Genomic DNA, 26,636 nt, shown 5'->3' with positions numbered 1-26,636 from the left:
CACCAAGGCCTGACACTATTATTGATGCTGTGATGTACTTACAGATGAGAGCCTTGCATGGCTGTCCTCTGAGAGGCCCTACAACTGACTAAGCAACTGACTAAGACAGAGCAGACACTTACACACAACCATTGGACTGAAGTCAGAGAACCCCTATGGCTGAATTTGGGAAAGGCTGGAAGGAGCTGAAGGAGAGGGTGACCCCACAGGAAGACAAGCAGTTTTCAACTTATCCAAACCCCATGGAGCTTCCAGAGACTGAGCCACCAACCAGGAACATACATGGGCTGGTCTGAGACCCCTGACACCTATATAGCAGAGGTCTACCAGATCTGGTCTCAGTGGGAAAAGCTGTGATTAATCTTGGAGAGACTCAAGGCCCCAGGGAAGAGGGAGGTGTGATGGGGGAGCACCCTCTCAGAGGCAAGGGGCAGGAGGAATGGGGTGAGGAACTGTACGAGAGGGGACTGAAGAGGCGGACAATGACTGGAATGCAAATAAAAAAGAAATTGATAAGAAAAGAGATAAAAGAAGATAAACAGGTAAAAATGCAATATATAGGATATGTGTCCTATCTTTTTAAGGTATAGCAAAATACAATAACAATGACTTACTATATATATATATAGATATATATATAGATATATATATATATTAGAATGACTATAATTCAAAAGGCTGTTAGCACTAAATACTAATGAGAATTAGTAACATGATTCCTCATTCAAGGTTACGAAATATATAAAACAAAAATACAGAACATAGCCTGGCAGTTTCTTGCAAACCTGAATATGTGCTCTGTAGATTCGGCTTGACTGACTGCTGTCATTTTGACTTCTAGCTGCCATGACTGTCCCTAGTTATTCCTGATTAGTTTTCCAACAAACCATACAAACTTTTAGAGCAGGATATTGAGCATTATAACCAAGACTGCTGGTACGGAGGGGTGACTCTTTCATTATTATTAGCTTACAACACACTATGTACCTACACTCAAACTAAAATATCACTTTTGCTCTAATCCGAATATACGTGCCTTCTAGTCTGAAATGTGGGAACTCAACCGGTCTTATTAATACGTAAGACTACACTTCCACCAAGTAGTATCTCTAATAAATTATTTTCTGTGCAATCTAAGTTCAACGTGGCTTTCTTTCTTTGGGTTTACCACATTTTAAACTACAATGAGCATATCAAGAAAATATGTCTGTCTTAGTGAGGATTCCCATTGCTGTGAAGTGTCACCAAGACCAAGGCAACCCTTCTAAAGGAAAGCACTCAATCGAGGCTGGTTTACAATGTCAGGGACTCAGTCCGTTATCATAATGGCAGGAAGCATGGCTGTGTGCAGACAGACATGGTGCTGGAAAAGTCGAGAGTTCTACGTCTTGATCTGAAGGCAGCCACAAGGAGAGATTCTCTTCTGTAGGAAGCCAGGAGGAGGCTCTCTTTCCATCCTGGGTGGCATAGAGACCTCAAAGTCCACCCTCACAATGACTCACTTCCTCTAACAACACTTTTTAATAAAACAACTTCCCATGGGACAAGCATATTCAAACTACAACAATATTCACACACACACACACACACACACACACACACACACACACACACACACACACCTGCCCATGGATGCATACATAGGACTTACTATTGTCAAATTTTGGAAACAGTCAAGATGTCTTTCTACAAGTCAATGGGACAAAAGTAAACTATGATAGACCGAACTATGGATGGTATTCAATGCAAAAATTAAGCTCTAACCTGTGAAAAGATCCAGATACATATAGCTAGGTGAACATAGGTAACCTGAGAAGGATGCAGCCATATTATTCTAAGCATAGCACATTCTTCAAAGGGCAAAACCAGAGGCAATAAAGATGCAGATGCCAGTGGCTGCCAGTTTTGGGGTGAGGTGAAATCTGAATATTCAAAGTACAGAGGATTTTAGGTTAGTTAAAAAATAATCTGTACAATAATACCATAACAATAACCATGCCCAATGTATATAACACAAGCCACTAAGAATGAGTCCTAATGTATGGTCTCTGTGTGGTCTGTACTATTACAACCTAGGTTCATTAATTGTTACATAAAAGCACTCTTGTTTAATACACTGATAAGTTATATTCTATTAATATATTGGGGGGTATATCTCTGTGGAATCAGGGCATCTTTTAAATTGTGCCTTGTCAATCCTCTCTGAATATATTAGTCAACTTTGCTATGATAACAAAATATCATGCACTAGATTATCCCTCTGTATTCTCATACGGTATTAGAGACTGATACTCTTCTTTAATAAGAGTATTATTGCCTTGTCTCTTGTGACCTACTCATCATTTCAAGGTCCTATCTATACTACCTGATACTGATTAAGTGTCCACATATGAATATTGGAGGGATACGAACATTCAGACAATAGTGCAAAGTATTTTCCCTTTTAAAAAACAATGTGGAGGTAACTGAAGCCAGCAGACCCATGGGGATCACATGCAGACGTCAATAGTACAAAAAAATAGACTGTCCAAAATACCTGAAAAATGTAAGTAAAATCATAATAAACATGAGGCATTTGAGAATCAACCCGTCATTTCTAGTCCTCATAAGTCCCAATTAGTGTGGTATCCTTTTCCTATGTCTAAGCAGCCACAAACAGGGACTCCATCTTTCCCTGCTCCCAGCAATGCTACAGTTTCCTCCCAGGACAATCAGAGGACCACTGGTTACCAGTACCAACACACCTGAGCTCTATCTAGTTCATCCAGGAGCAGCTGAGAAGTCCAGAGCAATCTTACTCCACGATCTGCCACCAGCAATCGGAAGTTATACCCTGGGTGTAGCAGTCCATAAATCCTGGGGCTTTGCTCAGCTTCACTCCAGCTCTCTTGAAGAGGAGGAAGCAAGGCAAGAAAATTAGACTACCACACTCGCCCATTGCGCTGCCTGTAAAGCAGTGGCTTTACTCAAATAAAATAAGCCATCTCCCCACTTTTAGAGCTGCAACAGAAGGTTTTGCTAAATTGGCATGTTGAAAAATGACTAAAAGAAGAAAAGAAACCAAAAGCTTTACTCAAGGAAACTAACACTGGAATAAAACGTGGGGGAATTTCAAGATGAAGGAGCTTCAAATCAATAAAGATTATGATGCCCTGGAGCTTCTGGGGATGATAAGCTAAATCATAAACCACATACTTACTTCACAAGAGAGAACCAAAGAAACGGGACAGAACAGAGCCCAGATGCTGACCTCAGAGTCTACCCTATGCAAAGGGTTCCGACTTTAATTAAAGCACACAGCGAAGCATTTAATGCCCCCAGGGTATTATTAAAAACAATAGAGCATAAATCAGCAATTAGTTGAAGCTAACAGCTGGGTGTGATGTTTACTGAGGCAGACAGGTTAATAAAAAGTTCAAGGAGGGGCTGGAGAGATAGATGCTTGGTGCTTCAGAGTGCTGACTGCTCTTGCTTAGGGCCGGAGTTTAGTTTCTAGCTTTCCAAGGCACGTGTTACCCCATTACAAGAGATCGCATGCCTCTACCCTCTGAAAACACCTGCACTCACAGGAATATATCCGCACACATACTAAGGTTTTAAAACGTAAAACATAAATGTCTAAAGGTCCAAGGACAAAGACTATGGAAACAATGCTGTTCAGACTCCTGCCTACTAGAATGGCTTTTTACAGACACAGCTTCCATATATGAGAAGGGACATCACCCACAGTGAAGAACAGGGACATCACCACATAGTTCAACCTAGTCAACAAATATAGATATGCCAATAGTTTTGATGGTGATCAGGACAGAGAGTAGATACAATACTTCACCTAAACTAAAGTTTTCAGTGAAAAGAAACAAAGCAAACACACGGGAAAGAGCAGACAAGAGAGAGTGAAACATCAACTGTAGCAAGTGAAACATTTAAGTTAATTATTTCATAATGATTTTTCTATACTACCTGAATAAAATTATTAAAATGTCCAAATAACTAAACAAACCTTGGTTTAAAAAGGTAAAAAAAATAAAAGGTATAGGATGTCTCATTAAGTACAGCGTATTTAAAAAGAGGTAGTTCTAAAAGAACATCGAGTAACTTCTGTTCTCAGCACTGGGTTGGAACTGGCAAGAATCCAGTCAAACTGAAGAGAGCCGGTAGTGAGTGTACAACCTGGAGATGAGAGTCGGGAGAATGAAAGTGAACAGACTTGGAAAAATTGTCCCATGCCATTAAGTGTGTAGTATGGACAATATCATATTAGCAGACAGATAAAAAGAGGCATAAAATATTCAAGCAAATTTCTCAAACTTGGTGAAACATATTTAAGACACATTGAAAAAACTCCTATAATCCTCCAACTGGACAGCACAAAACTGTCTATACACTCGCATGTTCAAGGACATGAAAATAGTCAAATATTCAAAGATAAAATAGTGAAGGCATCAAAGAAAAATGACTTGTCATGTACAAGGGAACATCTGTAGGGTAAGAGCTCATTTTTTTCTTTTGAAAGAATAAAGGGATAGCTATGCTCTGATGGGCTGTTATATTCAAAATAATGGAGGAAAACCTGCCGGACAGGAATCTTATAATCAGCCAAGCTATCCTTTAAAAATGAAGGCAAATACATTCACAGACCAGAACGACAGTACTTTATGGTAGCGGCATTTAAAAGAAACACTAAGGATATTTTTGTGGTAGCCTCAGGGGGGAAAAAAAGCTTATTTGATAAGGCGTGACAGGCATGAGAGCTACACTTGTTACACTCATCTTTAACCATATGGATCGTTTTTGTAATGAGCCTAGGAATTATAATGGTTTAAGGGAGTGACACTAGTAGGTTTTCTCTAGAGTACCTAACAGAGTACCTAAACTTGTCAGCCACAGGGAGTTGAATTGGTTTAAAGTGCCAGGCATGAATTACCTCTTGTCGAGTGGGCCTTAAGTCTGATAAGATGGCTGCTGATGAGCTCCAAATCTATATGCCGTCTAGCACCCCAAGTGATGCATATACAGCGCAATCCCTTCACCCGCTCGTGGAATCCTAGAGAAGAGGGAACGGAAAGATTGTAAGATAAAGGACCAGGACGTCTGCTCCAATATAGTAGGGAAGCCATACCCATGAAATACTGACAATATGGTCACCTAAAAAAAAGAGCTGCACATGACTCTACCAGTTGCCATCCTAATATAGAAGTGGCGTGTCACAAGGCCCCATGCACAAATGAGGAGCAGTAAGCAATTAAGGGATTCTTCTCCAAGGACCGAGTTCACTGACAGAATAGTCAATCCCAATTGTGATAGAAATCCCCAAACAAAATGTGAAAAGTAAAGTTATGTCTTAAGCAATGTATTACATATTTTAATTACATTTTAATCATAGCCCTTAATTTTTTTAAATATAGATGACTCTCAACTCTCAAACTCAACTGAGGACGTTCACTCTAGTCACATGTTCTTTTTTCTTTTTAAAGATTTATTTATTAATTTTATGTATACAAATACACTGTATCTGTCTTCACACACACCAGAAGAGGGCATCAGATCCCATTACAGATGGTTGTGAACCACCATGTGGTTGCTGGGAATTGAACTCAGGACCTCTGGAAGAGCAGTCGGTGCTATACACATTTCTAATTGCATAATAACTTTTTGTTGAACAAATACATTGAATATGAAGAAAAGCTAAGGAAAATTCCTTAGTTGGTAATCAACTGACAGCGATACAAAGTTACTTGAATTAATGTAACAAACTCTGTAATTTTGCAGTTCCTCTTACTCCTCCCACTTTCATTTAGAAATAGATTACAAGACATAAAAATTGCAACAATGTATTATTGGACTAGTGGCACATGCCAATGAAGTGTCTTTGAGAATGCTATCACCAAAAATGTTGTGGGGCATGGCTTCTTTTGGGCAAGACAAAAATGCTGTTAAATTGGTTGTGGCAGTGGTTGTAAAACTCAGGGGACAGAGTAAAACCGTACAATTCAAGAGGCTGAATGGCATAGTATATAACTATGTATCCTTAAGTTATCTAAGAAGCAAAGCCAGGAAGAGGTGAAGGGGGACCCTTTCCTCTTCAGCTTATCATGTTTACTTTCCAAAACCATTTATAGAAAAACCCATTGAATCTCCTAAATTCTGGAAGTTTCTAAGTGAGGAATGGATTTTATATTAGTCTCTTGACAGCTAGCTCTGACCCATAAGTTCAAAATAATATATGATTAATATTGAACTTACAGAAATAGGAAACACATAAATTCTTTTCCAGCTATGCCTCATAAGAAATTGATGGATTAGCCTAGCATGGTAGCATATGCCTTTAATCCCAGCTTGGAAGACAGAGGCAGGTGGATGTCTGTGGGTTGAAAGCCAGCCTGGTCTACAAAGCAAATTCTAGAACAGCCAAGATTACAAAGAGAAAACCTGCTTCAAAAGATCAAAAGGGGAGAAAGGAAAGAGGGGAGAGGGGAGACAGGAGAGGCAGGAGGGGGGAAAAGGGAGAGGGAGAGGGAGAGAGAGAGAGAGAGAGAGAGAGAGAGAGAGAGAGAGAGAGAGAGACTAAGAACAGGAAGAAAAGAAGGAGGAGGGAAAGAGGAGAAGGAAGGAGAAGGAGAAAGAAGGAAGAGAGGGAAATGATGAGTTACCTTGAAAAGACCCTTCTCTTTGGGAAAATTTTATTTTAATTCTTGAAAACAATATATCTGTCTGTAACAATGCTTATGAAACACTGGGGACTTGAACTCACTAAGCCGTAACCTTTGTCCCATGCTGATAAATGTAACTAAAACAGCCACTTGCGAGCAAGGAATTCAACAGTCAAAATTTTAATTTATGGCTAAACATCAAATTAAACATGTCTTAAAGCAAAACGTTGCCTTGGCTATATTACTGTACTGAGCTTACTATTAATACCACGTGTGAAAATTAACCAGGTTGTTACTTAAGGGTTGGTAACCGTAGGGAACTGCTTTAAAATAGTATTATCCAACCACTTGTCTCAAACAGTTGCAAAGGAAAGGTGGAAGGGTAGATTTGTTCAAATCAGAGGACAGAACTGGATGAGGCTGACTCTTGTCCAAAGAATACGCAACAGTGAAAATCTTAGGATGAGCGGAATGTCAGTGTGGATGTAACCCGTGTGCAGCTGTAGCTTCAGGTAATACAAACGGGTGTGGACTCAATAAATGACTCTGACTCCACTTAAAACACAACTCTTCTTGTTGCAGTGGCTCTCAGCTTTCTCTGGAATTGTCTGGTGACTTCCAGTGCAAAATCAATGCCGTTTTGAAGTTTAATTCTTAAACGGACAACATAAACAAATGCCTCAACCCGTTAACATTAACTAATATTTTCTTGTTTTTGTAAATTCCGGCTTTGTTCTGAATGCACAATGAAATTGAGAGAGAGAAAGAGAAAGAGTCATTTTTCCAACTTGGAGCACTCATGCCTCAAAGATGAACAAGATAAAATTTTCCTTCTGGTAGCTGCCATGACTCCCATTTGAATTCTAAGAAAATAACTAGCGACTATAATCCACACGGTCGCGTTTTCTCCTCTTGCAATGCAAGGATTTACCCACGGACTTAAGGAAAGTAAGTCTTATTTTCAGCAAAAGAAAAATGGTGGTTGTTTTTATTTTCTCCAAATTCGAAATGGGCTAAATAAACAAACAAACAAACATACATCACCTTCGGATTCCATATATATCAGGAATCAGGCAGATCACTAAAATCCCTTGCTACATCAGAATTCCCCAAGTGAGAGACTAGGTGGCTAATCTCTCTGCACCCTGTGCATCCAACTACTCATCTTCATAATTTAAACCAGCGAACAGATTACAGCAGAAGCAGTCGAAGGTTCAAGAGTGTGTCTCATTAGCGCCACCTACCGAGTGCTGGTTTCCTTTTCTAAATCTCCGACCAAAAAAAAAAAAAAAAAAACTCAAAACAACCAAATCAGTGGAACAAAAGAATGCCAACAGGACTGTTCTGTGGCCAGAATGTCATCCCAGTCATTCATTTTTAAGGACATGTGAATGTCACAGCACAAGAGGAGCTATTTTGAAATTCCACATATGTACACACACATTTTTTTATCATCCCTCTTTAAACCTTGCTTAGTTATCATAAAACAGTATGAAAAAAAAAAGTAACTGAATAACTCCATGTGTCTTATTAAGCAGACGCTCATAACAGCAACGGAACATCGGTTTGAAGAATGAAATAGCCGCCACATCGGGCTTTTTTCTTACCTATGATACACAAGTGTGACGAGCAGATTCGCCAAATTCGAAAGCACAAAAATGTATGTAAACATTTCCATGAACATAAATTGTCTACAACCCTGCCCTCACACACCGACGCTTTCATATTGTAAATAGAAACCCACTCAAAATACTGATATCAAGCCCTCTCTCCACAGCGTGTACACCCTCGTTTTGTAGAGGTCACCCTGTGGTACAATTCTGTTGCATTCCCTCGCCCGTGCCATCCCTCCCAATTCCCCAGAGGTTTCTAGCATGGAGATCTCAATTATGAAATAGAAAGCTCCCCTCAAGGCCAATATGCACAGTCACAAAGTACTCTGCGGAGGTTAAAAGACTGATAGGAATTTGGTGCTCTGCATATAACCTGCGTGGTCCTGCCAGAGAAGACAGGAATTTGAACGAGCCCATGTCTTGTTGCTAGAGGACAGTCTCCGCTGGTCAAGGCCATGGTCTTTCCCTTTGGGGCTGTAATCATTCCCTTCCTTCATTTTCTTTCTCCCTTTCCTGATAACTACGTGATCCGGACGTTTTAGTGAGTAATCTGGTCGTTTATCAAAAACTGTCTTTCAGATGATGATAATTGTTCTCAATAGAACAGGAATGATGGATCATACAAATAAATGTCTTAAAATCCCCCATCACGAAATCAAACTCCGTTTATTCAACAAGAGTGCACCCTTCATCCTTCATTCTGTTTACCTGTACCCTCCGGGTTCCCTGTGTGCACTGCGATATTTCAATTTCCTGATATTTCAACAAACATATAGAAAAGGGTAATGATCAGAGAGCTGTATGTCTTTGTTGAAACCCGTAGCAAAAGAAAACAATACACTGGTTGAGAAATTGTAGTCTGAGCAGTATTCTTTTTAAAGGTACCAACTTGATAAATGGGTTTCAGTGAGCATTTAAGTCCGAAAGCATATTTGTGTCTGCAAATGTATTGAATTAAGTGTTGCTCTGTTCTCTTGCTCTTCCCCTCTTCCCCTTTGTCCCTTCTCTCCCCCTTCCCCTCTTCTCCTCTCTCCACATTCTCATAACCGACCTTTATTCTTCTTCTCTACTTTTCTCTCTCTCTCTCTCTCTCTCTCTCTCTCTCTCTCTCTCTCTCTCTCTCTCTCTCTGCTTTCCTCTGCCCTAGTACCCTCTTAACTACCCTCCCCATGCTCTGAATAAACTCTATTCTATAAAATATAGTATAATATATATTGAATTAAATACCAGAGAGTGCAGGGAGAAAAACACAAAACCTTCTTGAGAATAAGAGGCAAAATAAAGGACAGTTGTGACAGTGCATTAACAGTACATACAGTTAAATGGTTCACAGGTTTCAATTTCCAGAGCTGAGAATATCTATACATATATACATATATGTATACACATACACATACATATACATCATATACATATACATACACACTTTCTTTCGTTGCTCATCTGAGGGATTTTTGTTTTAGTGGCAGAAACTGAGGATAACGTGATTATTGCCTCTGTATACAAATATTGCACTGCTGAAATGCTATATGTCAACCAAAAGTCATGTGCACATTTTAAAAGAATTTTTCAAATTTTAAAGAGTATGCTTTTACTGATCCATTCAGAGTTGTTTGCTCACTAAATGGTGTGTCTCTTAGAATTTTCTACCAACTAAAGTGTTTTTGTTTTCCCAACTTATACAAATACCTCAAGTAGTTTTGTATTACACTGGATATTGTCAGATGAGAAAGGTTTGCTTTTAACTCAAATGATCAAGTAATCAATTAACATAGTCATGCAGATAACGGTCTACATTTATTGATTGATTTACTCTGTGTGTGTGTGTGTATGTGTGTGTGAGGGAGGGAGTGTGTGTGCACATACATGTACACACTTATGGAGAAAACTTATGAAGATCCAAGGAAAACTTGCAGGAGTTATTTCTCCATGTGGGTTCTGAAGATCTAATCAGACCATCAAGCTTGTCACCTTTCCATGCTAAGTCTGCCGGTGAGAGAAATAGCATTGATAATTCTCCTTGCGCCCCTAGCCTTAGAAGAATATACATCCATTAAAACATACATCAAGAGAGAAGTGCTTATTGAATTCAGTCACAGGAAACTTCTTGTAGAATATTTGGTTCTAAGGGAATATGTAGTTACTAAAATCTCATTTGAACACAAGCAAAGGCCACAAAGTGGTCCTATTCCCACGCTCTTTCAGGAAGGATCAATAAATAAGACCATCCATTGACTGAAACGGCTTCAACACTTACAAGGTTCATGATGCTCCTGCAGTTTGAAATGTTGATACTCAAGAGAAGTCTCCCATGCTCTGTCTGAGTTAGCATTTGATTCTAACCTGCTCTGTGGACCCACTCTAAACAGTTCTTTCCACTAGGATCTTATTTTTAGTCAAGGCCCTTCTACACTATTCGGCAATTAATGAGATATATTTAGACAAGCAACATTAAAACACATTATTTTTATTTCTTGCCCATTCATGTTTCCATTAGGACTTTTAGAGTTATATGTTTTACTGCAAAAAATTTACTGGCATAAGTAATTTTTCAGCTTGCTATTATCATAAATGTTATCTAAATACACTTTGATGGTTATCATTGTCTTTAACATAATGGCCTTTAACTAGTTATTAACTCCTACCAGCATCATTATGATTAACATCATTAGCAACCTTCCACCTCATGAATGAATTGCATATGCATATTTTGTATAGTGACATTGCTATTAGAAAATGGCTGTACATAAGTTCACATCCTAAATCGTTTGGATCCCAGTTACAAGCATACATTACGGGGTTGGTTTCCACTCATCTAATGTACAGCAAAGTTTGTTATGAATAAATCACTATAGGATACTTAGAGAACCTTTCACTGAACCTTAAGAAGTGTTACTGACAAATGAATCTGGGAAAACTGTTCATTCTAAAACTGTGAGACAGTATGAGATGGTTTTATAATTCTTTTATCCCCTAGATGACTCAGAAATCTCAAACAATTATAGCCAGTAGGACATTAATATACTCATCACACACATGGCTCCATATCCTATCAACTCCTATATATCTAATCATAAGATCTCTACGAATAACGTAAAGAAAAATTAGCACATTCTCAATGCATAATGAGTAGAAATGCATAGAAAATGTGACGCCAAATTGTCCTTACAAAGAGAGGAAAATATTGCATAAGTTAAGTGTGTGTAACAGGGCAAAACATTAAGCAGCTTTCGAAAAGCTAAGTGTGTCCTCACTTCATTATTATTTCAAGGAGTGGGTTTCCCTAGTAACACATCACAAATGAGTAAGAAGCAGAGCTCGACAACTGAGGAGGAGACTTTTAATTCTGCAATCTGAAGCTTATGTACATACAAGACTGCCTACACGAACTAACGTCCAATTCTAGAAGCATGTCATAAATTAAAGGCATGCATTGTATCTCAGGAACTCAAAACATGATTCCATATTTCCAAATATTGACTCATAAGGATAATGTTTTGTTAAGCTAGAAGTAATCGTTAATTTTGTCCACACTAAAGCAGGCAGCATGAGCGTTTACAACCTCTCGTTATGTGTGACATTTGGAAATGACAGCAAATCAATGGCATAACGATGCCAATTGATGGCATAGAGAATTTACATTGATAAAAGTTGGAATTAAGTCAGATATGAATGCCAACAAAGGGGAAGCATTAACTGTAGGCACTTAAGTTTGACTTGTAGTAAGTAATTTTTACAGTATATATCGTTCTACAGATATTGTTTGTCAAACAATGAAAAGCAATTAGAACATTCACAAATTTAGCTTTTCATTATTTGTCACAAGGAGAAATGCGGTTTTCTTACCAATGAGTCTAAGTGATCCAGCTAAGACACCATCACCTCAATAACTCTTTGGTTATTACAATAATCTGAAGTGATATGAGAAAAAAATCTAACCGTGCTGAAAAGAACAGTTAATACTCCAATTCAGCTGCATCCTCAGCTCTCACTAATTTGCAGTCCTTACATAATTATATTTTATTGATTATTTTATTTATTGTAATTTTAAATGTTATTCCAGTTTCTCCTCCACAAACCTCCTATTCCCTCCCCCTTCCTCTATGAAGGTGCACCCCCATCCATCTACCCACTCCTGCCTTGGTGCCCTAGCATTCCCCTATCCTGAGTCAATGAGCCTCCACAGGACCAAGGAGCTGCCCTCCCCAGTAATGCCTGATAAAACAATCCTCTACCACATATCCAGCTAGAGCCATGGGTCCCTCAATGTGTACTCTTTTGTTGGTGGTTTAGTCCCTATGAGTTCTGGAGTGTCAGGTTGGTTGATATTGTTGTTCTTCCTATGGGGTTGCAAACCCCTTCAGCTCCTTCAGCTTTTCCCTAACTTCTCCATTGGGATCCCTGCACTTGTTCTGTATTGGTCAGGCTCTGGCAGAGGCTCTCAGGGGACAGCTATACCATACTCCTGTCAGCAAGCACTTCTTGGCATCAGCAATAGCGTCTGGGTTTGGTGTGTGCAGATGGGATGGAACCCTAGGCTCCTGTATTTTTAAGGATATTGCTCCTGTATTACAACCTACCTTATGATCAAATTTCTTCATTTGCCAAGGGTAACTTGGGATTGCATAAGATAAAAACCTCTCCAAGATCATGTTTATATTCAAGACAGATTGTCAAAACAAATGTGGATGATATTCTTCTTATGTCCCTTAAGACTTAAGTTCCCCTAGGTCAAAATGAACTAAAGTGTCCACTTCTCAAGAACTTTTGAATTATAAGAACTACTCCCAGTGATCAGAGCCATAAAAGATGGTGTGGGTCTGAGAGACCAGAAACGGCCCAGCTTCTAAAGGGTGAGCCCTCTACAGCCTGGAGCTGTTAGCTTATGGATTCTGAACACGTCATCCTCTCACGTGCCCTTCTCTCTGCACTTGCTACATGGCCTTTCTCTGTCATATTGCCCTCTGAGTCCAGACATAGAAGTATCCAGGAACATATGCACTATAAATATCACTTGAAGTAAAAGTGTGAAACATTTTTGGACTCATTAAGATGATAGAGGCTATAGTTCAGGAACAGGGATAAGATGATGAGTCAAATCTCTCAACAATGGCCCAACGACTGTTGTTCTAAACCGAAAGAACAAATAAACCATCTAAACAACCCCATAACTCCTAAAGAAATAGAAGCAGTTATTAAAAGTCTCCCAACCAAAAAGAGCCCAGGTCCAGATAGGTTCACTGCAGAATTCGATCAGACCTTCATAGAAGACCTTGTACCAATACTGTGCAAACTATTCCACAAAATTGAAATAGATGGAGCGCTACTAAATTCCTTCTATGAAGCCACAATTACTCTTATACTGAAATGACACAAAGACCCAATAAAGAAAGAGAACTTCAGACCAATTTCCCTTATGAATATTGACACAAAAATACTCAATAAAATTCTTGCAAACTGAGTCCAAGAACACATCAAAACAATCATCCATCATGATCAAGTATGTTTCATCCCAGGGATGCAGGGATGGTTTAATATACGAAAATCCATCAATGTAATCAACTATATAAACAAACTCAAAGATAAGACCCACATGATCATTTCATTAGATGCTGAGAAAGCATTTGACAAAATTCATCACCCCTTCATGATAAAAGTCCTGAAAAGATCAGGAATTCAAGGTCCATATCTAAACATAGTAAAAGCAATATACAGCAAACCAGTAGCTAACATCAAACTAACTGGAGAGAAACTTGAAGGAATCCCACTAAAATCAGGGACTGGACAAGACTGCCTGCTCTCTCCATACTTATTCAATATAGTACTCAAAATCCTAGCCAGAGCAATCAGACATCGAAAAGAGGTCAAAGGTATACAAATTGGAAGGGAAGAAATCGAAATATCACTATTTGCAGATGATATGATAGTATACTTAAGTGACCTCAAAAGTTCCACCAGAGAACTACTACACCTGATAAACAACTTAAGCAAAGTGTCAGAGTATAAAATTAACTCAAACAAATCAGTAGCCTTCATCTACTCAAAGGATAAACAGGCTGAGAAAGAAATTAAGGAAATGACACCCTTCACAATAGTCCCAAAAAATATAAAATATCTTGGTGTGACTTTAACCAAGCAAGTGAAAGATCTGTATGACAAGAACTTGAAGTCTATGAAGAAAGAAATTGAGGAAGATCTCAGAAGATGGAAAGATCTCCCATGCTCATGGATTGGCAGGATTAATATAGTAAAAATGGCCATTTTACCAAAAGCAATCTACAGATTCAATGCAATCCCCATCAAAATTCCTACTCAATTCTTTATAGAGATAGAAAGAGCAATTTGCAAATTCATTTGGAATAGCAAAAATCCCAGGATAGTGAAAACTATACTCAACAATAAACGAACTTCTGGGGGAATCACCATCCCTGACTTCAAGCAGTATTACAGAGCAATAGTCATAAAAACTGCAAGGTATTGGTACAGAGACAGGCAGGTAGATAATGGAATAGAATTGAAGACCCAGAAATGAACCCACACACCTATGGTCACTTGATTTTTGACAAAGGAGCTAAAGTCATCCAATGGAAGAAAGAGCATTTTCAGCAAATGGTGCTGGTTCAACTGGAGGTCAGCATGTAGAAGAATGCAGATCGACCCATGCTTATCACCATGTACAAAGCTTAAGTCCAAGTGGATCTAGGACCTCCACATCAAACCAGATATACTCAAACTAATAGAAGAAAAAGTGGGGAAGAGTCTTGAACACATGGACACTGGGGAAATTTTCCTGAACAAAACACCAATGGGTCAGATTCTAAGATCAAGAATCGATAAATGGGACCTCTGAAAAACTGAAAAGCTTGACACTGTTATTAGGACAAAATGGCAACCAACAGATTTGGAAAAGATCTTTACCAATCCTACATCTGGTAGAGGGCTAATATCTAATACATACAAAGAACTCAAGAAGTTAGACTCCAGAGAGCCTAATAACCCTATTAAAAATGGGGTACAGGCCTAAACCAAGAATTCTAGCTGAGGATTATACAATGACCAAAAAGCACCTAAAGAAATGTTCAACATCCTTAGTCATCAGGGAAATGTAAATCAAAACAACCCTGAGAGTCCACCTCACACCAGTCAGAATGGCTAAGATCAAAAACTCAGGTGACAGCAGATGCTGGTGAGGATGCGGAGAAAGAGGAACACTCCTCCATTGTTGTTGGGATTGCAAACTGGTACAACCACTCTGGAAATCAGTCTGGAGGTTCCTCAGAAAATTGGACATTGAACTGCCTGAGGGTCCAGCTATACCTCTCTTGGGCATATACCCAAATGATGCTCCAACATACAACAAAGACACATGCTCCACTATGTTCATAGCAGCCTTATTTATAATAGCCAGAAGCTGGAAAGAACCCAGATGCCCTTCAACAGAGGAATGGATACAGAAAATGTGGTACATCTACACAATGGAGTACTACTCAGCTATCAAAAACAATGACTTCATGAAATTCATAGGCAAATGGAATGAACGAGAAAGTATCATCCTGAGTGAGCTAACCCAATCACAGAAAAACACACTTGGGATGCACTCACTGATAAGTGGATATTAGCCAAAAGGCTCAAATAACCCAAGATGCAATCCACAGACCACAGGAAGCTCAAGAAGGATGACCAAAATGCGGATGCTCCCACTCCTTCTTAAAAGGGAATAAAAATATCCATAGGAGGGGATATGGAAGCAAAATTTAGAGCAGCAACTCAAGGAACAGCCATTCAGAGTCTGCCCCACATGTGCCCCATATATATATAGCCACCAAAACTAGATAAGATTGATGAAGCTAAAAATTGCATGCTGAAAGGGACCGGATATAGATCTCTCCTGAGAGACACATACAGAGCATGTCCAATACAGAGGTCCATGCTAGCAACAAACCACTGAACTGAGAACAGGACCCCCTTGGGGGTCCTCTTGAGGAAGTATTCAAAGAGCTGAAAGAGCTTGCAATCCTATAAAAACAACAATGCCAACCAACCAGAGCTTCCAGGCACTAAGCCACTACCCAAAGACTATACATGGACTGACCCTGGGTTCCAACTGAATATGTAGCAATGAATAACCTCATTGGGGCACCAGTGGAAGGGGAAGCCCTTGGTCCTGCCAAGGTTGGACCCCAGTGCAGGGGAATATGGGGGGCCCAGTAAGTGTGATATATAGGGGCAATACCCGTATAGGCAAAGGGGAGGGTAGGGAAGGGGGTCTTATGGACAGGAAACCGGGAAGGGGAATGACATCTGAAATGTAAGTAAAGAAATATATCTAATAAAAAATGTTTATGACATGAAAAAAGAGCAATAGTGCATCTATAATGCATTACACTGTTGGGATAACAAATATTTTAAAAAATGTCTTAAATTTACTTCTATATGAACATACTCTGAGATGAGGATATGTGTACAGAATATTTGTTGAACAGGATGCTTGCAGCCAACCATCAGACTGAGCATGAGGACCCCAATGGAGGACTTAGGATGAGACTGAAGAAGCTGCAGGGGTTTGCAACCCCATAGCAAGAACAACAATATCAACCAGCCAGACACCCCCCCCCACACAGAGTTCCCAGGCACTAAACCATCAACCAAAGAATACACATAGAGGGACCCCTGGCTCCCACTGCATATGTAACAGAAGACTGTCTTATCTGGCATCAGTAAGAGAGGAGGCCCTTGGTCCTGTGAAGGCTTGATGACCCAGTGTAGGGTAATGGTAGGGTGATGAGTAAGGAGGAGTTGGTGGGTGGGGAAGCACCCCCATAAAAACAAGGGGAGGAGAGATAGGATTTGGGGGTTGGGGAGGGAAAACCTGGAAGGGGATGATATTTGAAATGTAAATAAATAAAATAACCAATAATTTTTTAAAGAATTGGATGCAGAATAAAATGGAGAAGACTGGTCAAAGGAAGAACCATCTATAACAAGGTTGTCACTAGAATCTTGGACAATACAAAGAGGAACTTTGGAGTTGGGATAGCCCTTGGGGATTGTCCTGAACTGCTATAAACTGCACTAGGACTGCATCAGCCCATTACTGGTACAAGCAACCCCTGGAGAGGAACATAAACTAGCATAACAAATCCTTGAAAGATAGCTATGCTTTGGGAAGGATGCAGCTGTCCTGTTACTAGCCCATATCCCCAGTAGTCATGGGATAGTGTGGACGTAGAGGACCCTTTACCACATTGGACCACATGACCCTCATAAGACATAATCTTAGCTGGTTTGGGTTTTGCTTGGTGTTTACTAATCCTGAGAAATGATCCAAATCGTGATGACTGGATAAATTTTTCTGGTTTTGCCCAACAACAACAACAAAGACTCTAGACGTAACATGCACTTAAAAGCTTTAATCTCCAAATCACATTGGGAAATGACCAACTTTCAAGTAGTGATCACAAGAAATCAACAGTAGAACTTCTTTTCTAATCAGGTACTTACATTCACATATGAAAGCAAACACTTGACACAGACTACCTCATTCAACCTTAATAGAAGCCCTAGGAGGTACATCAATCAATTTTTCCTGTTGCAGATTATAAGCTGAAACCCAGGAATAAATAGAATATGATGTTTTCAGTATAATTTGAAAATAGTCAGATATTGAAATACAGGAGATTGACTGTCTTGGATGTCAGCTTAGCATCCCACGAGTGAGGGGCTAATTGTATCTAACACAATGGGGAAAATACTAAACAGTAACCTGTGCTCAATCTTCAGGACTCACATAGCGAACATAGAGAATCAACATCAGCAAAGTTTCTTGTAACCTTCATCCATGCCCTATGGTACAGTCATGTCCCACCTCAAACAACAAGTATACTGAAGTAAACACAGTAAAATTCTAATCATGAGGTAATTGAAACATCTTTGCCCTGGTCCTCCAATAAAATCTCAATTCTTTCTTAGAGGAAAAAAAAACAGTACATACCAAAATAGACAATAACACTCAAACAGTCAGAACTAAAAGAATTGGTCTTTTCAACAACAACAAAACAAAAACAAAAACAAAAACAAACCAACTCCACAGCTTGGCATAATACTGAGAGTGTACCTCCTTCCCACTTACATGGACCTCTGTCAAACTCCTCATTGTAGATCTCTGTCTCACCTGCTGTATAACAGATCTCTTTACACTGCATTAGATTTGTCCTATGATCATATGCTCAACAATCTTATTTTGTTAGAATACTTAGAACCACAAAATTCGTTTGAAGGGTTCTCTGTTGGGGGAGAACTGTAGTGCTATAAATTGGGTGTTTTGCTTTCAAAACTAGGGTATTCCACCACCAACAAACAACAGCCTTCTGTTACTATCACTGCGAAAGATTCCAAGTCCTTATAAAATAAACAGTGCAGAACTTCACTGAAAGAGAAGAAACAAACAAGCAAACTGTGAATACATCGACTCTTGTCCATCTGTTTCCAAGCTCTTCCAGGAACAGGAAACCCAGCAGAGCCTAGGCATCTCCATGAACTGAGAAAGAGAAGGTCAGGTTAGGGGGATGGGAAGATGCCTGGCTTGCCAAAATTAATACAGCAGGGGTGGCAACGAAGCAGAAGGAACTCTGGAGACCTGCAAACAGGGATGCTTGAAGCTTCTGCTGAGGAGTGGTCTCATAGATGACAAAAAGCTACCCAAACCTGAGAAAGAACTGGTCTAAGTTCTAACTCCTACTACCACACAGACAGACAGACAGACGGACAGACAGACAGACAGATGGATATACGGATGGATGGACAGATAGACAGGCAGACGGATGGATAGATGGATGGACAGACAGATGGATAGAAGGATGGACAGACAGACGGATGGATAGAAGGATGGATGGACAGACGGATGGATAGACAGACAGATGGATGGGTAGACAAACAGACAGACAGACAGGCAGGCAGGCAGGCAGGCAGGCAGGCAGGCAAATACTTATTGTCCTGGCACTCAGGGAAGCCAAAGGAAGATTACAAACTTACAGAAGCCTAGGTTGCTAAGTAGCAATGTCCTTTCCCCAAAATAAAAACCGAAATATTTGAAACACAAAGAAGTAAAAGTAGTTTGTGCCCTGAAACAGTTTGTATTCTCAGAAAGGAAATACTTCATAATTCAGGATGTGCTTTGTGGAATACATTCATGCACTGAAAACTACATTTGGGTCAATTATGGGCCATTCATATAACAGTGTCCCCATAAGATTAAATACACACTATGGTATTTGAACACCGACTGAATTGCATTAACTATGTACATCTCAGGATTTATGCCCAACCCTGATTCTTGAGTGACTATCCTCAGTAGAATTCTACTTTAGTTGTGAGTCTAAATTTTCCACACTAAAAGCAAATCTAAACGCGCCTTAACAGTGTTTAAACCAATCCTCGAAACTATGTATCAGAATCTAGTAATATAGCTGCATGCCAGAACAAATTATAATCATATTTAAAAGAAGACTATAAAGTTCAACAGCCAACAAAATAACATTTGCAAAGCCAGGCAATCAGTTAAAAATCACCAGGTTTATTAAGAGCTACAACACGTAATTAATAACGATAAAAATCAATCACAAGAACAGACCTAGTGGTAAAAAAAAAAAAAACATGAAAGCAGAGAATATATTAAAAGAGCTGATAAAACGTGTTCTGTCTGTTTAAACGAGAAGAGAAAAGATATTGTCATAATTGCTAGAAAAAAGAAAGAAAGAATTGTTTTAAGTCCTAAATTTGGCTTCTAGTGCATGACTCATTCTGAAAAGCCCACACACTTTTGCTTTATGGCCCATATGGTAAGAACTTCACTTTCGTGGACCACTGAATTGCTGCCACAATGATTTGGCTCTCATTTTATACCAAAGAACAACCAGAGAAAACAAACAAACAAACATACAAACAAACAATGCTACAATAAAACCCGTGTTCACAAAGGATATGGCACTGCCCTGTTGATCTCTTCCTAGAAATATGTCTAGAATGAAAAAAATTCCAACTGCAGAACCTACGTGTTAACTCTTTGAGATAAAAGATACTGAAAAGCCGGGGTTGGGGATTTAGCTCAGTGGTAGAGCGCTTGCCTAGGAAGCGCAAGGCCCTGGGTTCGGTCCCCAGCTCCCGGAGGAAAAAAAAAAAAAAAGATACTGAAAATATAAGGATCGGTTACGGTCCTCATTTTCTGTTCCTCTGATGGAGCACATCGCTTCCTGCTTCGGAGACTTTATTCCTCACACTTTCTGTTTCCTTTGGTTAACCACTGTCCAGGGCTATTACACGGAAAACTCCAAAAGGAAACAATTTGTAGGTTTTAAACCGTGAAGCACCCGGAGCAGCGTGATGAGATCTCTCTTGCCTCATCGCTTCCTGCTCGGCGCGTCAATCATCCTTTCATCTGTGTGCCTTCCCTGTGTGTGCTAACTTTACATCAGTCACTTAGCAACTGTCTCTGCTGGATCGACTATTGTGCCAGTATTGCGGTGCTTAGGCTCAGAATAACTCAGACAGAGACACCTAACACTAACGCTCATGCCTGAATTGTTTCCTGCGACTCATCCCATCATCTAGGTGCTGAATTATCTCATGGAAAGAGCACTGAGTACTCTACATAATTTGAGAGAAATAATAAGCACATCGCAGAACTTTTATCAAAAGATCTTGCTACATTGTCTAATTGGTTATAAGTTATTACATTTAAAAAAAAAACCCTCTTTCTATGCCTGACTTTAAATTTCTTCACAGACATTACATTTAGAAACTGTTTAAAAAATATCACAGTATAAAAAAATGTAGGACCATGGTCCAAGAGTGGAACTGTGAAAGAAAAATTCTGAGTGCTTGTGAGAAAACTCCAAGAGAACAAGAGTCTATTGACTCAGCTTCTTCGAGCCACGAAGTTGTTCTTGGAATGTGCTTCCGTGCTTCTCCCTGCCACAGTAAATGAGATGAGCTTGCTTCAGATTGGTCATTTCGACTGCCTGTGGTTATTTGTTTATAGGACTCTATGAGAAAACACATTGTTTTGCCTCATGCAGCTTGCCTGACCACAGGTAGCTTGCCCTTGTGATTGTACATTTTACTCATGTGCCTCCTCCTAACCCACAGAGCATAAGTCAGATGCTCAGAATAAAGTTGGCTATTGCGTGAGACTTGAGTCTGCCTCATTCGGCTCCATTCTCCCAGGTACCACTTCCCCTACAGAGGTAAGCAGACAAGGACTTAGACCCAGGTTCTGTCTGTGGTTTCAGGACCCTAGAGTGGAAGATGTAGACAGATGTGCCACGAATTACCTAAATTGCAATATATTTAGCTCATAAGACTGCAAGCTTGGTAAAAGAATGACTCTGGCTTTGCAAGGGCCTACACTGTGCTGTAACATAGTAGAAAACCAAGCAAGTGTGCCTGAGACAGAAAGAATTGCAGAGATGTGTCCTTGTCCTCCCAGACCCACCCTCTAAAAATCCATCCCCTCCCACCATACCCAGTAATCTACTTTCAAGGACAGAGGTCTCAAGACTACTTGGCATAACTCCTGCTAAGCTTGATAGAATGAGGAATCACCTCCTGAATGGTAGGGAAAGTGTTGTTTATTGAGAAACCAAGTATGTATCTGACAGATACCATTCAAGGCCGTACATAACTTACTACGCTAATCCGCATCTCTCTTAAGAGTTGCCTTGTCCATTTTAAAAACAAAAAATTCCTGACGATTCAACAGGCAAAAGCAGGGAAAAGCTATGGACTTGGGTCTTCTAGATGTATGTGGATCATAGTCGTGAGGTATCCAAAAAGGAAGAGTTGCATGTGTTAGGAAAGTAGAAATCGGGCAGTCCAAGAATAGTCAAAATACGACACCCCCCCCCCCAGAATTATAGGAAAGAGGACCTTCCATTCCAGTCTTAGAACAAGAAGCTATTGGTACCAAACAAGTAACTGTCCATAAATCTCGAAAGTTGAGCAGTCATCACAAGTATGGTAATACTTAGGCTCATAAAACCACAGAACTGTGAAATTACTTTAGACTGTAGTTTTCAGTCCCTTCCTATTGGAGAAATGGAGGTGTACCTCAAAAGGTTAAATCAGTTACCCAAAATAACATTGCTGGTTATTGGCCCTTCCACTAAGCCATCCCCAATTATATTCCAGAAAATATAAATTATTCATGTAGAAAGACAAACCCAATTTTGGCAGGTCAGAGATTTCTGTGAGATATGAGTTGGTTAAGGACCATGATTTATGAATCTAGGCAGCTATCCAGCTTGCCTTATCTCAGCTGTCCTTCTGGGAACCACACTATTGTGAGTAGCTAAATTGATCTCTATTCTACCCGATTCAACCGTCACTGGCTATCATGCGAGGGGAAATGTAAATTACCGGGACACAATGCAAATACTGAAAGTCAAAAAGTGTTAGAGAGGAAATTTATATTGAGATTATCTCCCCTTCTTTGCTAGGTACAAAATTTTCCCTGATAACTCATGACCATATTCTGAAAGATTAAATACAAATCATGTCCCATTTTAAGTAAACCCTCAGCATGTTTTTAAATACACACACACACACACACACACACACACACACACACACACACACCAATATATACATAGCCATCCATTCCTCATTTAAGATTTTTTGTTATGTGTGTCAGTGTTTTGCTTTTACTGTATATGTGCACCACATGCATTCAGTGATTCCCTGGTGCTTGGGTTGGGTCCTAGGAAGTGAACTGGGGTCTTTTGGGTGAGTGGCAAGTTGTTCTTAACCACTTCGCCATCTCTCCATCCCTGAACCTCACATTCTTTTATCCTCATATGGTTTTTGAATTCAAGGACAATTCAAGGACACTCCAAACACCTAGCATAGCAGCTGATGTTGTAAGTGCTCAATGACTACTGAATGAATGAAAAAAATACAAGATAAGCACAAGAACACACACACACACACACACACACACACACAAACATGGGTAGAAAGGGAAACATGTAACAACTTCATTTTTATCTTCAGGCTTTGTAAGGAATATGGGAACCAATTGTATTTACTTAAGGTGAATAGCATGATATTTTCATAATTACATATATTGCTAATCATAGTGAGGCTTACTAGTGTATCCATGTCTACCTATATGATTGATGTGTGCTAACAAGTTACCCTGTTACAAGTGTTTGATCTCAGCATGTTTGTCTGTAACTACATTGCTATTAAGTCACCTTGTTAATTTTGCAGAACAGACACTGTAGTCTTTCTCCCCACGGGAGTTCATGTGCCCCCATTGGCGGCCACCATGCTACTCTTTCTATATATTTCTATATATTTGAACACATGAAATTTCATATACAAGAGTATTTATCATCCTGTGTCCAGTTGGAAGCTTACTTACGTTACTCAATGTAAACCCTCTATTATTATCCATATGGTACCATGTGACAGGGTTTTTCATTCCTTTAAAATATGAATAATTTTCATTTGGCTTGTGTGTGTGTGTGCGTGCGTGTGCGTGTGCACTGCGTGTGTGTGTGTGTGTGTGTGTGTAGAGAGAGAGAGAATGAGAGAGACAGAGCAATACAGATACTTTTATAATGGCCATTAAGCTGCTCCACATCTTGGTTATTGTGAACATTGGCAGGCAGAGGATTGTACAAGCTATTAATCTCACTTGTTAGGAAGTATCCTGAGATTGTGAATCATTACAGCAGTTGTTTTTTAAAGGCATTCATACCCTTTTCTGTAATTGCTGCCTGAGTGTACAAGCCCATCATAATAAATAGGGGGGTCCCCTTTCTCCACACGTTTGCTGACATCGTAACCATTCTGAGAAGTGTGAGATAATATTAGTCCAGTTTCAGCTTGTGGTTCCGTGATCGTGGGGAATGTTGGGCACCTTTTCATGTGTCCTTTGGCCATTTGTGTTCTCTTTTGATACATGTTTATGTAGTTCTTTATCCATCCTTTAATCCAGGGATCTGGCAATTTGGTTATCAGTCACTGAGCTATGCATTCTTGATTAACCCTTGATTAACACATAAGATGAGTGCGTTTCCACCCTACAGGTTATGCTTTAGTTTAACTGATTGACTCCTCTGTTGTAGAGATGTCACTCTGGTGTGTTACCACTTTCTGGTTTTACTTCTCTTGCTTGTTTTTAATGTTGCATCCAAAAATTTGTGACCAAAACAATGTCAGGAAGCTTTTCTTCTGCTGTCTTCCGGCAATGTCACAGTTTCATTTAAAGTCTTCCACCCTGTCGCGCGCCCAATGTCCCGCCAGCAAGAACGACGCGCGGCAACAGGATTCTTCTGCGAGCAAGCCTTTACTGTGTTACAGCTCTTCTCAGTGTTACAGCTCTTCTCAGTGTTACAGCTCTTCTCAGTGTTACAGCTCTTCTCAGTGTTACAGCTCTTCTCAGTGTTACAGCTCTTCTCAGTGTTACAGCTCTTCTCAGTGTTACAGCTCTTCTCAGTGTTACAGCTCTTCTGAACAGGGACCCCGAGCAGCAAAATCGCTCGGCTTATATAGACAGCAGTATGCTAATTATCTCTCAGGGATTGGTGGGGCTTGGATCACCCCACTACTTGTCCTCCAGGGATTGGCGGAGAATGAATCACCTCATTAGCATATTAACGGTCAACTAACACCTGGTGAATAAACCGCACATGTGCAGTACCGCTGTTCACCACTAGAGGGAGCCCTAGCAAGGGGACAAGCCTGCACATGCGCAGTAAGTCGTTTATATCCAGACAAGGCTGGATGTCGGCGCCATCTTTGTTTCGCCGCGCCGCTCTCTACACCACCCATCGTAAGGTTGTGTTTTTCTCTGAGAGAAGGTTCCTATCTACTTCCTTCCGTGTGTGGTATCCAAGTTTCTTACTCAGTGAAGACTACTGTCCCTACCCTGTATTTGCTTGGCATCCATATTGAAGATTGACATGCGTAAAACCCACTTCCATGCTCTGGCCCACTGGTCTCTGTTATATTTTTAATTCCAATTCACACGGCTCTTCTGACTATTAATGCTTTGAATACATTTTCAAATCAAGGAATGTACTGTATCTAGCTGTGTTTCTCTTGCTATGGACTGCTTTGGTATTTAGTGGGCTTGGCCTCACATTTCCATATTTTTACACAGAATCTGTACACCAACTTGGTTTATGGGTTATCTAAGCATTATTAATTATTATAGTACCTAAGTATAAGTTACCTTCATTTATCTCCAACATTTTTAATTCCTTCATTGGTATTTTGTAATTTTCTTTTTATATAATTTTTACTTTTACTGAAAATAGCTTACTTTCTCACATGATGTGTAGTGATTACAGGTCCCCTCTCTCTAAACTTTGCAGTTCCTCCCAACTGCCCCTCCCACCTGGATGCATCCTTTCTGTCTCTCATAAGAAAATAAAAAGGCTCCTAAGGGATAATAATAAAAACATAAGGGATAATAATAAAACAAAAACAAATATATTGGAATTGAACAAAACAGAAAAGAGCCCAAAGGAAGGCACAAGAAACAGGCATAGACACAAAAACTCACTTATTTGCACACACAGGAAACCAATAGAACCACTATACTAAAATATTTATACAAAGGCATAGACGATAGATAGATAGATAGATAGATAGATAGATAGATAGATAGATAGATAGATAGATAGATAGGCAGGCAGGCAGGCAGGCAGGCAGGCAGGCAGGCAGGCAGGCAGATATACAGATAATGTGAGGTCCGAGTTGAATCTCTTCCAGGACCTCTTGAATGAGACTCACGGAGGCGCTGATAGATGCAATAGCAAGAGGAGTTTAATTCCAACATGCCGGAGCCCTCCCACTTCAAGGGGAGATGACCCTGAGCAAACTCTAACAGGGAGTTATAGACCTTGCAAACAATTGGGGCAGAATTCAAACAATGGTAACTAGGCAGGGTACTATTGATGAGGCAACGTGACTCAGGATCAGTGGACTATTCTGGACTTTCCAAGGGGAGATGGTTAGGGGTCAAGGGTGGGAATCGGTTGGGAGTCATAAGTGGCTGGGAAGTCTGACAGCTTGGCTTGCAGTTGCTCCAAGAACTAAGCTAGCCCTGCCCTCCCTTGAAGGGAGGAGTCTTTATGCTCTCAGGTTTGTGGCGGAATTCTCCCACTGGCCTTAGATTGATCCCAAACTCTGGCTCTTTCAATAAATAATATATAGATGTCATATAGATGATGTTTTTCAAAAAGGACCCACAAGGATTATAAAACAAAGAACCTCCACTAACATCAGGTTCATTTCCTGTTAGCAATGTAGTACTGGGAATGAAAGCCTACGTAACCCTAGGAGTAGTTTGTTTCCCCAAGTG

General features: G+C 39.9%; 1 long non-coding RNA gene across 1 annotated transcript in view; it reads right to left on the bottom strand.

The window, feature by feature from the left end:
* Positions 1-682: 682 nt before the first annotated feature.
* Positions 683-26,636, bottom strand: part of LOC103690921 (uncharacterized) — a 38,701-nt gene continuing 12,747 nt past the window's right edge. The window contains exons 3-4 of the long non-coding RNA XR_010058835.1: positions 4,928-5,047; positions 683-2,887 (exon numbers count right to left, since the gene is read on the bottom strand). This is a non-coding gene — a long non-coding RNA (uncharacterized LOC103690921). The remainder of the gene's footprint in view (positions 2,888-4,927; positions 5,048-26,636) is intronic.

The sequence above is a fragment of the Rattus norvegicus genome, chromosome 1 (genome assembly GCF_036323735.1).
Source record: "Rattus norvegicus strain BN/NHsdMcwi chromosome 1, GRCr8, whole genome shotgun sequence".
Classification (NCBI taxonomy): domain Eukaryota; kingdom Metazoa; phylum Chordata; class Mammalia; order Rodentia; family Muridae; genus Rattus; species Rattus norvegicus.
This window is presented reverse-complemented; position numbering and strand designations above follow the sequence as displayed.